At 39.7% G+C, this 13,338-nt stretch overlaps 1 long non-coding RNA gene across 1 annotated transcript; it reads right to left on the bottom strand.

Moving 5' to 3' along the window:
• Nucleotides 1-4,986: 4,986 nt before the first annotated feature.
• Nucleotides 4,987-9,592, bottom strand: LOC122827625. The gene is made up of 3 exons (XR_006370088.1): nucleotides 9,508-9,592; nucleotides 8,614-8,654; nucleotides 4,987-6,430 (listed from the first exon to the last, which is right to left on the bottom strand). It is a non-coding gene; the product is annotated as an uncharacterized LOC122827625 (long non-coding RNA).
• Between the last annotated feature and the right edge of the window lie 3,746 nt (nucleotides 9,593-13,338).

Here is a 13,338-nt window from a genome sequence, read left to right as displayed (position 1 = left end):
TTCCTGTTTTATTTTGGTCATTATTGTTTCACTTAGTGTTAATATGTGTGTGATCGGCGTGTGTATTGGACATTTATAGAAACATGGAAGAAATTGTATCGGTTCATGCAACATTTAACAGCCAAATACGATTCCATATTTTAGGGGACGGATGGCAACCCCATGCCCTCATGCTAACATTAGCCTTGTATCTAAAATACAAGGCAATTTACAAATTTCATATGTATTAGCTATGTTTATGATACTGAATGGATTAAGTCACTGTAAATTAACATGCTGGTGCCACACGTTACCAACAGCATGTAAGCTAACCTTAGCATTTTGGCTAATTTTAATTTAGTAATATAATCAGTAATATTAACGTACTGATTGATGTCAGTAGCAGAGGCTGATGTGATGTCACCAGCATGTTTACTTACCTTGACTTAATCCATTCAGAATGGTAAATATTGCTAATAAATATGAAATTATGTAAAATTCTTATTTTAGGTACAAGGCTAATGTTAGCAGGATAGATTGAGTCGATGTAAATTAACACGCTGGTGACATCACTTATGCTAAATTTAGCATTTTGAATAATTTTAATTTATACACCAATGTTAGCATAATGGATAGAGTAATTTTGTGTTAACGTTGTAGCGCTAACCCTTGTCCATATGATAGTATCATCATGCTAGTTATAGCCCTCATGCTAACATTAGCCTTGTATCTAAAATAAGCATTTTTGCTCATTTTTTATTTATTAGCTATGTTTATCATACTTAATAGATTGTCTTGTTAAAAATGAAGATTATAAAAACAAGTTTAAACTGACCAAACTACTAAACAATTTTAAAATGACCTAAATAACTAGTTTACAAACAAACAAACAATTTTAAAATGACCTAACTAACTTCTAGAAAACAATTTTAAAATGACCTAACTAACTTCTAGGAAACAATTATAAAAAGCCCTAACAACTTGAAAATAAGTCTGAAGTGATTTAGCTCAAGGAGTGAACGGCTCCACCACTGTGACTTCGTCAAAGCTGGGCTCTGCTGCTAACTCCTCTTCCTGCAGGGTCTCTGGATGAACCCAGGCCTCCCTGGGTGGGATTTTTAACCTGGGCTCTAGTTCTAATGTTTCAAAGTTTTCTAGGTAGATGATCTCTGAAACATCATCTGGTGGAATGATGGGCAGGTGTTTGGTGGACAACATCCCTGCAGGAATCAAGGCTGCCAGGGCCCTGGTTTTGTTGGCCAAGGTGCAAAAGGTTTTCTTTTCTTGTTCTAGATTCATTGGAGCGACCTTCGATGAAAGTTTCCTTGTGAATTTAGTGAAAAGGCTCTTGACGCTCCCTTTCAGACGTTTGAGCAACGATTTTGGCTCAACAACAGATTCCTCACTTGATGCCTTCAATCTGATGAAAAGGTCTTTTAGTATTATTTTGGTTTCATTAACCATATCACTGATTAATTCAACGTGATTGCTTGACTTGTGGTCAGAATTGACTCTTTCCAAGACATATTTGACAATTAGCATGTTTAAATTGTCGGTGTGTTTGGTTCTGATATCTCCATTGACCTTTACAACCTTAGCGAAGGCTTCAGGGACCTTGTTACCATTACCAACCATTCCTTCTACGGCTTCGGTGGTGCAGTTGTCCTTTGGAAGACTAGCCAGAGCATTAGCTACAAAGAGCTCCAAGATGTCTTCCAATATCCTGAACAGGACGCCGGTGATGGTGCGAGCGGGATTTCCTGTTGCCAGACACTCAATCCAGGTCAAGCGGATGAAAAGTGGATGGATTATACTCCGCAGGGTGTTGACCTTGACGGTCTGGGTTGAAGAACTCATTCCACTTGGCATGATCGCTGTAGACTTCACTTCTAAACAAGCTTCAAGTTTTCTGCTAAAATAGCAAGAACAACAAGTACTGATCTGATCTCTGCGACAGACGAGTGCAAAGTGAGGGTTAGAGAAATAGAAGCAATTCAAGACCCTGACGTATATGACGTCCGTTCACACGTCATAAGCATCAAACCGTAGAATTCTATGTTCTCAGTAATACGTCACGTTTTCTACAATGATGTTAAAAACTGACAGAAGTCAGGGTCTGCATCCGGGTCCTTCGAAGACCGCAAGTTATGAATTCGGACAGGGTTAGCCTTTAGCTAGCTGCCTCAGCGTAACTTATGTTGCCTAGCAACCGTGACTCAGGCTGTTAATGCAGCGGGAGAGGACGTCTCCGAAAATGTCGGAGCAATTGCAATTAGGTGATGCATTGATGAACCGAGTGATGAACTGAAAGTGTAACATAACGCAGATGAGATGTTTTTAAAACAAACTCAGTTATGATGAAGCAGCCAATGAAAACGTTTCAATCAGATCTCTGATTGGTGTGGCTGGTCCCGCTTGCAGCTGGTCCCAGTTGAGCACTGGGACCAGCAGCAGGAACTGGTTTGTAGGGAAGGGTTCAGGTATGGTTATTTAATTATTTTTAAATAAAATCTGCTTATTGTCTTATTTATTCTCTTGAGAGAATAAATTTGCTGCAGACAAGGAGTAAAAAAAAAAATAGAATAAATGATTTTTTTTTTTCATTACTTTAACTGTCTTAATCCACTAACACTTCAGATTGGGAATTTTAAAAATACACAAAAAGTTAAAGAATAAAAGTGCAATAAAGCACATTTATTTATTATATTGTGAACTCTGGCTTCAGTCTGCTGGTCAAACTGGGAGAAGTCCAGTGAGTTCTAAGACGTGCTGGTATTCAGGCTAAAGCCCAGAATAAAAGAGAAATGATCCTACAGTATAATAGAAAATATTTTCCTTCACATTCAAAGATCTTATCTTCATCGTGTGGCTCCGACTCGCAGCATCTTTATAGTTAAACACCAACATGAAGCAGAAGAACCGCTGCAGCTCTGATCCTCTGACCTCAACTCACCAAATCCTCTGGTTTTCCTCATCAGAACAGACAGAATTAAAACTTTAGCTACGTAAAGAAAATGATCAGTAGATACTTCGGGCCAATTTAGCTACATAGGAAATATTTCTTGGTTTTTTTAGAAACGAGTTTCTGGCTGCAAAGTCAATTAATTCTGCTCGTAAAAATCACGTTATTTTATTTTTACCTGTGAAAGGTAAATAAATCCAGACTGATTCTGGTCGGTGCATGGAGGTGACCATGAGGACGACCGGACCGTCAGTAATCAGAGGTTCTTTTGTTTTAAGTTCATAGAAAACCGTGACCCGGTTCCAAACTGTGGAACCGGGAGAAGGGGCGGAGCTTGGAGGTTCGATCAGGTGACCCGCCAACTGGAGCACATCAAACGGTTGAACTGGGAGCTGGACCAGTTCAGCTGAGGACACCTGCTGGTTCTGGACCAGAAATGAAAATCATCAGACCATCAGAGACTGAATCAGATCACAGACTGCATCAGTGAGGTGAGAGGATGCAGGTAAAGTCACAAGACCTTTGACCTCCAGAGGGAAGTAATGCCAAACAGGATCAGGGGTTGGAAACAGGAAACAAACAAAAACCTTTTAATGTGATCCAGACAACAAACTGAAAATGTTTCAAACAGATTAATAAAACATCACTTTAATCCCAAATCTTTATATTTATAAAATATATAAACATTTATCAGGTTCACATCAACGTCATATTAGATCAGTGGCATCGACCTTCAACGATGGAAACTCTACAGCAGGGGTGTCAAAGTCAAATGGACGGAGGGCCAAATAAAAAATTTAGCTACAAGCTGAGGGCCGGACTGATCAAATGTTCATTTAAATTTTTTTAAATGACGCATATAGTCTAGTGAACCTAATTGAACCTACTGAAAACCTAACAAATATATTCCAATATGATCAGATAAATAAAGCAATATTTTCTTATGGCTCTGTCAGTAATCTTTAATTTTCAACAGACACAACTGAAATATTTTTAAAATATAATTGGATTGAAATACAATAAAATAAAGTGCAAAAATCTATTAATCAAAAACAACACTTTCATCAAGGAGAAGTAACATGCAGTGAAAACAAATATTAAACTTTAACTTTTAAACTTAAACTGAGTAAAAACTCTAAATATAAACTCTAAACCTTGTTTGAAACCCCCGGTTCTCAGTGTCCACCTTCCTTTTTGCCATTTTTGATGGGTATCTGAAAGTTAATTTTACAGTTATGCTGATGACTGCTGTGCTAATAACCCTTCTAGACCGGACGTGTCGCCGGCGACACATCTAAATTTGCAGTACCTAATTCCGCCACACGTAGCGCTAAGTGGAAAAATTCCAACGGTTTCTGAAAGGGGAGACGTTGCACTTTCCAGCAAGTATCGGGTTAATACGGTAACTTCGCAGCTGCAGCTGCAGAGAGTGTAATTAATCCGGGGAGCACTCGTTTAATAGACGGTATATTTCGGCAATAACTTGGTGGATATTGAAAGTTCCGGTTGTTATGGATACATGGGTAAGTACATCATCTCACAGAACATTTAAAGAACTACTTACAGTTCAAATAAGGAAGATATTTTTTCAGACGGGTGCGGCTTGCTGCGGTCTGCGGGCCGGTTCTAATAATAAATCAAGATCATCCCAGGGGCCGTAAAAAATCTTCTCGCGGGCCGGATGTGGCCCGCGGGCCTTGACTCTGACATATGTGCTCTACAGGCTCACCGGCAGCAGCAAGCTTTCTGCTGCTGCTGCAGCGTCTTTCTGCTGCTGCAGTGTCTGTTTGTTGTCCCAGCAGAGCAGGGGTGTCAAAGTCAAATGGACGGAGGGCCAAATAAAAAATTTAGCTACAAGCCGAGGGCCGGACTGATCGAATGTTCATTGAGATTTTTTTGAATGACGCATTTGGTCTAGTGCAGCGGACGTTGCGCGCGTTGTGAGGATCGAATGGGGGCATCTCGCATTTTTTTCAGACGGGGTGCCGGCTTGCTGCGGGCCGGTTCTAATATCATCCCAGGGGCCGTAGAAAATCTTCTCGCGGGCCACATGGGCCTTGACTCTGACATATGTGCAGCAGAGGAACAAAGTTGCTCCTCTGCAGCGTTTGGACGTGTTGAAGTTTCAGAAGCTTCCAGCTCTGTGCAGGGAAACGTTGGGATGACGGAGGAAACTCCGACTGCAGCAGGATGAAGAATGAGGAGCTGGAAACGCTGCCGTTATCCAACAGATGGCGCCGGTCCAAATGGCTGACACACTTCATGTCCTCGTTTCTGTCTGATTCACAAAGACGGGATTTACTCTGGAAACAACAGATGATGTTTTAGAGAGGAAACGGTCAGAAGCTCCAGTTTACTGCTGGAAATGAGACGGAGCTGCTGGGCTGAACTGGACCATTCAGAACCAGCTGGCCTCCCACTCAGGCCCATTCAGCTGCATGACTTCAGTTCTTCCATTACGTCTGAACACAAACAGCTCTGCTCTCCCTCACTGTCCCCGTTCGGCCCCCGGGGCCCCCGGGATCCGGGTCAGTCTGCACGCTCAGAAAAAAGTCAGAATCATTAGAAAAGTCATTTAACTGCAGAGACTCTGTAACGTTATGAACTTTAACTAACTGTAAATGTTAAAAGTTAGTAACTGGATCAATATTAGAGACGATGATAAAAAATCTGAACAGTTTGAAACAGAAAAGCACAAAGCAGAACATCTAGAAACATAGATCTATGACCGACACAAACTGAGGAAACAATAACCAGATGAAAAAGACCTGGAGGTCGGGGTTCCTTTATGAAAACTGGACCGGGATGTGAGAACCCGACCAGAACCTGGACGGTCCCACCGACCCTCCTGGGTTTACAGTGAAGAATGAAGGCAGCAGCAGCTGCAGTGACGTCACCGACCAGAGCCAGCGACTTCATGGACCTTCTACGGTTCTGTTCGGAGCGTAAACAGAACCGAGCTGCTTTACTGTTCTGTTGGCAGCGGGTCGGATTCCTGGAGCGAGGAAGAGGAGGCGAACCTTCATCAACCCAGTCCTAACGGAGGTCCTGCTGAGGGATCGACTGAAGAAGTGCATGATGGGAACGCTGTGGGACGGAGCTGCAGACGTTCAGCGCTGAAAGTCTGAGGAAAACTGGATCAGAACCAGAATCAGGATCTAAAGTGATCCAGACCAGAGCTGTTGGGTTTATTGTTACATCAGTAAAAACTTTCCCTGAGTTCATGAGTTCTGAAAGGAGGCAGAAAGGAATCTAAACGATTATCAAAACACCTCAAGGATTTTTATGATGAAATTTCTGTAATCATTTTATCCTCCAGCTGAGCTGCAAAAAGCCCAAATTTCTTCACCTCCAGAGTGAAATTAACTCCTTCAGTCGTCTTCATCCAGCCTGGGGAGGTGGAGGAGGACGTCTCAGTGACCGATGATGCATTCGGATGCCGCAGGAAAAGGAGGCAATCTGGACGAAGTGCACCTGGAATCCGTCCAGCTGGCCGGCGGCTCAGACAGACAGACGGAAGAATGAAGAAAGAACAGAAAGGAGGAAAATCAGGAGTTAGTTTTCTGCTGAGTGGCAGCTGGAAATAAAACATGAGGTTTTATCTGTAGAAAGCTGTGAGGATGTGTGTCGATCCAGACTGCCAATAGAGAGAGGAATTTAAAAAATTTAATTAAAAATTACAACAAGGTCACAATCAAAATTATAAGGAAAACCAAAACAAACAGCAGGGATCATTACTAAATATCAGACGGTTCAGGGAACATTTCAGATGTTTGCACGTACATTTTTAACATCTGGGATTTTCATGCTTTAAATTTAAATGATAATTTCATTGATTCCAAGGCATTAAAAATGAAATGAATTCTGTTTTTTTACATACAAAAGTCCAGAACCTTTTTACTGTCATGTTTCTGCTACGACACTCAAGCTACATGCGCTAACATCAGTGCTAACATCAGTGCTAACATCAATGCTAACATCAGCACCAACATCAGCACCAACATCAGCGCTAACATCAGTGCTAACATCAGCGCTAACATCAACGCTAACATCAGTGCTAACATCAGCGCTAACATCAGTGCTAACATCAGCGCTAACATCAGTGCTAACATCAGCGCTAACATCAGTGCTAACATCAGCGCTAACATCAGTGCTAACATCAGTGCTAACATCAGTGCTAACATCAGCACTAACATCAGTGCTAACATCAGCGCTAACATCAGCACTAACATCAGTGCTAACATCAGCGCTAACATCAGCGCTAACATCAATGCTAACACCAGCGCAGCGCTAAAATCGTTCATTTCTGCTTCTGATGGATCTGATTGGACGCTGAAAAACTGCTGCTGTATTAAAACGAGTTAGATTATTAGCAGAGATATTCAAGCCTAAAATAGCATCTCGATTAAAATTGTGATTAATTATGAAGGATCCTGCAATTAACTCGATTAAATATTTTCATAGTTTTTATTATTTTGGTCGGGTTGAAAACTTTTAACTCTAACCTAATATTTTTTTCAGTCTGGTGAAAAGGAAGCAAAAGAGGATGAAAGTGATGGAAACGTCTGGCTTAACAGGCTTTATAACACAAGGAAGATCAAAATGTTTTACTATGAACTGAAAAGAGCAACAAAGATAAAAATCACCTTTAAACCAAAACAGAGATCATTTAGCAGAAAGTCAGAGATGAAAACAAATAAAAGATTAAAAATCTTAGTGGAATAACTGATGATAAAATAAAACGTACACAAAATCACAGCATGTGGCCTTTCTGTGGTAAATCCAACAGAATAAATTACTAGTTCATCTGAATTATTGATGTTGGTACTTTAATGCTGGATTAATTACAAATGAATCCAGAAGTAACCAGAAACCAGCAGCAGGGATCATTTTTTTCTGAGCACGTGTTCAAACTGACGGATCTGAAGTGAGATTAATGAACAGGAAGTGACTCCTAACAGCGGAGCGGACATCTCCTCGCCCACACAAACTGGGTTTCCCACAGATTCCAGTCCATTAAGCCTCTTTAACGGGTCCAACCCTGTGACGGGTCCGGACTGTAAACTGGGATAAAACCAGCAGCAGAGTCATGAAGAGCTGCAGGGATTCGTGTTTCCTCAGAGCTCAGTGACTCACTGCAGAGCAAATAAACTGACCTCTCAACATAAACCAGCCTGGATTAAACAAACCTTCCTCCATCAACACTTTTTCTCTTTCTGCCTGTAAACCTGCAGCAGGGAGGATTCCAGCTGGATGCCGTCATTATGAAACGTGAGATTCACACCAACCCAAACTTTCACACGTTTGATTCCCACTAAGAAAACTTCAAGAAGGAATCGATTCAAGAAGGATGAGATTCAGATAAAAAGCTAGATTGACTTATGGGATAACTGCACAAATGACCTCTGACCTCTTGGTATTGTGTTCAGATCCTTGTTATCGCCGTAGATTCATTGAACCGTCACTTTAAATGACCTTGAGGAACCACAGGTGGGAACAAAACTCACTTCTCTACGCGGTTGGAAACCTTGTTTCCTAACTTTCCCTCCAAACAGCAACAAGCAGCAGTAGAGGAGAAAATGTTCAGGTTCAGATTTATTCCACTTTCCAAAAGGTCATCAATGGTACAGAAAGTAGAAAATAAGAAATAAAAATCAACATGAATGTTTTACCCAGCAGCCTTGGATGGTGGATGTTTGTTTTGTCCTCTCAGCTGTGAAACAGAAAAGATGAAACATCAGCATCTAACAGGAAGGTTTATTATCCGTCTGTGTAATGTAAAATATAAACATAAACAATAACACTTTTTAAATATTTCAGGTCTCATTCTGGAACTGCAACAGGAAGCCCTTAGACTGAGTTCATCACAAATGGTTATAATATCCTTTATTTTTAGTGAAATTTTATTTTATGCATTGACTAAATCTATTCACAGATGCTTTTAATTCTCTAAACCATGTTAGTTTTTAACTTAATTCAAATACTTTTCCCCTTTTTCCGAGACCTTTTGTATTTCTATCAAAATAAAAATATAAATTTGCTTTTAACTACTTTAATAGCTTGTACAATTTTTATTCTGTACAAATAAAATGTATTTTAATATTAAAGCATTTTAGATTTTAACTCCATTATTTTAACACAATAAAAGTTTTTTATTTTCTTGCACGAAAAAACAACAAAACTGAAAAGGTGTAATGCTCCTTTAATGCTGTGCGCGTCATCTCGTATTCATGGTTGTCATGACAACGTGGTTTCTGGGTTTTTGCAATCACCCATAAAAATATAAATCTTAAATATAAAGAGACCAAAACAAAGTCTTTTCTGAAGGAACCGATTCAAAAAGTTTAAAATACAATTAATTCAAAGTGAACCAGCAGTTCTTCAGCCGTTTCTTAGCTAATTAGCAGGTCCGCTAGCATTAGCATTAACTAGCCTCCAGAAATGTTTTCTGCTCAGTGTTAATCACAAACTGCACAACGTGACTCACTAGTTCACTTCTGATTCAATAACCTTTTCGACTCTAAAAGGAAAATATTATTTATGCATGAAAATCCATTTTTACTGACCTGTGATGCAGAAAACACGAGACACACGTTGAGCTCCTGTTGGCATCTAACAGGAAGGTTTATTCTTCTTCTACGTGCTCAACCTTCTCTATGCCGCCAGTGTCACAGACGCCCCCTAGCGGTTCAATTCAGGCCTTTTCAGTTTTAATGGATGTTTTGGTGAAAACATCTACGATCTGTAGATTATAATTTATTAAGAAAAATTAATTTCTTAATAAATTTATTTTTATTAAAATCAATTAATTTATGTTAATAAAAATATTAAAATAAATTTTAATATTTTTAAATTTGATTTTAATATTTTAAATATTTTTATTGCCAATAATAATTGGTTATTATTGGTTATTACCAATAATAACCAATTATTATTGGTTATTATACAACCAATAATAATTGGTTGTATTATTATTACAACCAAATCTAAGAATTATTCTCATCACTTGAGATAAATTTGAAGAAAACAATCTGGATTGAGGATCCGTGTCTGCTGCTGTTTTAAACTTTGTGACTTCTTGCCTGTAATTTTCCACAGAGCTGATTTGTGTCGCTGCAGGCTCAGCGGTGACATCACCTCCAGCTTCATGTTTCATCCTGAGTTTTAAAAGCCCAGAGTGAAAATGGAGGCGTGAGTTTCTGTTGCGCCACACGTTGAACTGTTTCTCAGATGGTGCCAACATTCCTGCCATTCCTCTGCGGGTTTACGGCAGGTTGTCTCTGAGCTGAGGGCCAGTTTAATAAAACTGGAGCCAATTTATCAGGACAGCTCCAACATGAAATGATTTCTGATAGAAAATCCTCTGAAGCAACATTCCTTCATAGAAAACAACAACAAACAACTGTAAAATTAACAGTTTTAATGTTAGAAACTCGTCAGATGAAGAAAAATATCATTAGTTTGTAAAAGAAATGGTTAATAAATTGAAACAGATATTTATTCCTGGATTATTTACCAGTCAGTGACGTAAAATTCACCTTAAACATCAGAGTGAAGTTGAATTGAAAAACTTTGGGGATTTTATGTTTCTGGTGAAAAGTTGAGTAAACGGATGCTGAAGCAATAAAAAAGGGAAGGAAACAAAAGACGGGCAGTTTGTCACTGATCTCCGTTACCAACCGTTTCATCACTGGAGGTTCACCTTTCATCTGATTAAAGTAAACTCTTTGTGTGTTCAGGGAGTGTTTCTATAGACCTACATGACTCAGAATCTGTTGGTGTGGCTGTTTGTAACGGTTAGCTGCTGTTTCTATCTGATCGATGCTCACAGGCCAAACCTCAGGCTGACTCTTAAACTGCTGTTGTGTTTGTCGACATGGAAACTATCCAGGTCGTAGTTCAAATGTAATGGATCAATCACCCTGGTAAACTCTTAATAATGCTGATTTAATCCTCCGATGGCCACCAACTGCACTGTTAGTTTCTGTAGTTTGGATCTAATCTGACTGGATTTCATACATTTGAATTTTATGTATTTTAATCATTTATTTAACCAGGTAAAATAAACAGGTTAAGAAATTAGACAATAAAATATAAAATTCAATAAACAAGAAGTTAGTTTTGTTTTAAAGCACATCTATGTTAACTTTGAACTGAACAGTTTAGAACAGAACCAACTAAACTAAATGATCCAAATGATCCCAGTTCTGGATCAAAATTAATTCAGTTTCAAATAAAATTACTTTTTAAAGCTCTAGCACATCTATCTCAGATAGCTCTGTGTTAATTCAGCAGGAACTCGGTTGGTTCTGGTTTATTTAACTACGGTTTGGACTGTAAAACATTTTGATGTAACAAACCAAAAGATGAACTTTATTTATCTGACTTTACTCTGATCTAGTTTATGGTTTGCCATGAACCCAGTTTGGTTTAGTAAACGGTAAACCTGACGGACCAGCAGCTCAGCTCTGCTCTGAGTTGCCAGATCTTCAGCTCAGCTCTGCTCTGAGTTGCCAGATCTTCAGCTCAGCTCTGCTCTGAGTTGCCAGATCTTCAGCTCAGCTCTGCTCTGAGTTGCCAGATCTTCAGCTCAGCTCTGCTCTGAGTTGCCAGATCTTCAGCTCAGATCCTGCTCAGGGTTTTTCTAAACGTTTGGATGTTTCCGTCTCCTCCTGGTTTCCCTCGGGGATCAGAACATTTCCAGCAGCTCAAACTCTCCCAGGTTGTTCAGGCTTCATAATGTGGCCTTTGGGACAGGATTCAGTTTTAAAATATTTAGATTTTATAATGTAGATCTTTATTGTCTGTTTATTTACATTTCCTTGTAATGACTGAAACCCCCTTTAATATGTTTAACAGAATTCAACACATTTTTATTATCTCTGTTAGTAAAAATACTAATTAGAAGTTTTATGTGGAAGAAATAACTGTTAATATTAAAAAAGATAATTACTTACAAAACACCTGAAACAGCAAAGTGACAGTAAAACACGTTTAACTGAAGTTTATTTCTGATTTTCACACCTTCAGGTTAAAGATTATGATAAAGTTGTAAAGAACTGTTCAAAGATCTGAGAGACACAAAAACATAAAGATTATTTTGTAGAAATAATATTTAAATTGTTCAGAGAAAGTCTTCCTGCTGGTTGTTGTGCAGGAAAAACTGATCTTAAATTAACAAACACAAAACAAAGATAAAGTGTTCTTTAACTTGATGTACGTAGATGAATTATTATATGTGTGATTTTGTTTCGGGTTGTAAGAAGAATCCTCTCCTCTGCCGTCATCCTGCTGGACCTGCTGCTCGTTGCTCTGCATGACATCAGCGTGTCTTTTGTTGTACGGTATGTACTACATCCTCCATTCATGCTGCAGGTATGTTTGTTTTTGTTTCCGTGTGAATGAATGCAGAAGGTGTCCTCCCTCCTGATTGGCTGCGGTTTGTGTGTTGCTGTGTTGCATCGTGGGAAAGCGCTCACATTTGAACAAAGGTTTGGGAGAGGATGAGCGAGCGGCGCCACGTCTGGGCGTTCCCTCCAACACAAATACCTCAAATACTTTAATCATTCTGGAGGTTTGAAGACATGAAAGATGTTAAAAATAACTCTTCCAGGCATTAGAAGCATTTCCATCTGACAAGTCTTTACAAATTAGGAACTTCTGCAGAATTAAACTTTGAGGAAACCAAAATGTTTGTTCTGATATGAAAGTATTACACATTAGTGCATCAACATGAGAGTTTCCATGTTTTCAGCCAAAAACTGAACTTTGCACCAATTTTACAAAGTTATCTTAAGAGTTTGTTTACAGAGAGAAAGGTCACATGTTTGACCCTCAGTAAATCTTCAGAAACTTTTAAACATAAGAGTCAGCTGCAAGTTTTCCCATAATGCTGCTGTCCTTTCATGCCAACCAGAAGTTAATGAATGATTGAAAACATGATTATGTTTCTGCCTCTCTCAGCAGAGAGAAACCAGACACGATGTTTTTAAACCAGAGACTGATTCTGCTTTTCAACCAAAAACTGGGAATTTTTAAGCTGTTTATGTTGAAATGTGATGAATTTTCATCTCCCTGTGATTCACTGTGAGTGAGATTCTACGTTCAGCTTCCTCTCTGAAACAGAAGAAAACCTCCCTCCTCCCCCGGGACCCTGACCCTCTGACCCCCTGACCCCCTGACCCCTCCTGACCCCTCCAGGCCCCCTGACCTCCTGACCCCTCCAGGCCCCCCTGACCTCCCCTGACCCCTCCTGACCCCTCCAGGCCCCCCTGACCCCCCCTGACCCCTCCCGACCCTCTCAGGTTTCATCTCCAGTCTCTCACTCGCCCTGTCAGAGCTGGATGGTTTCTCATGCTTCCTGCCTGCAGTGACTCAGAGGAAAAGGGGCGGAGTCA

The sequence above is a fragment of the Gambusia affinis genome, unplaced genomic scaffold, assembly GCF_019740435.1.
Source record: "Gambusia affinis unplaced genomic scaffold, SWU_Gaff_1.0 Scaffold1, whole genome shotgun sequence".
Classification (NCBI taxonomy): Eukaryota; Metazoa; Chordata; class Actinopteri; order Cyprinodontiformes; family Poeciliidae; genus Gambusia; species Gambusia affinis.
The sequence above is the reverse complement of the archived record's forward strand: the minus strand, read 5'-3'. Positions and strand labels throughout refer to the sequence as shown.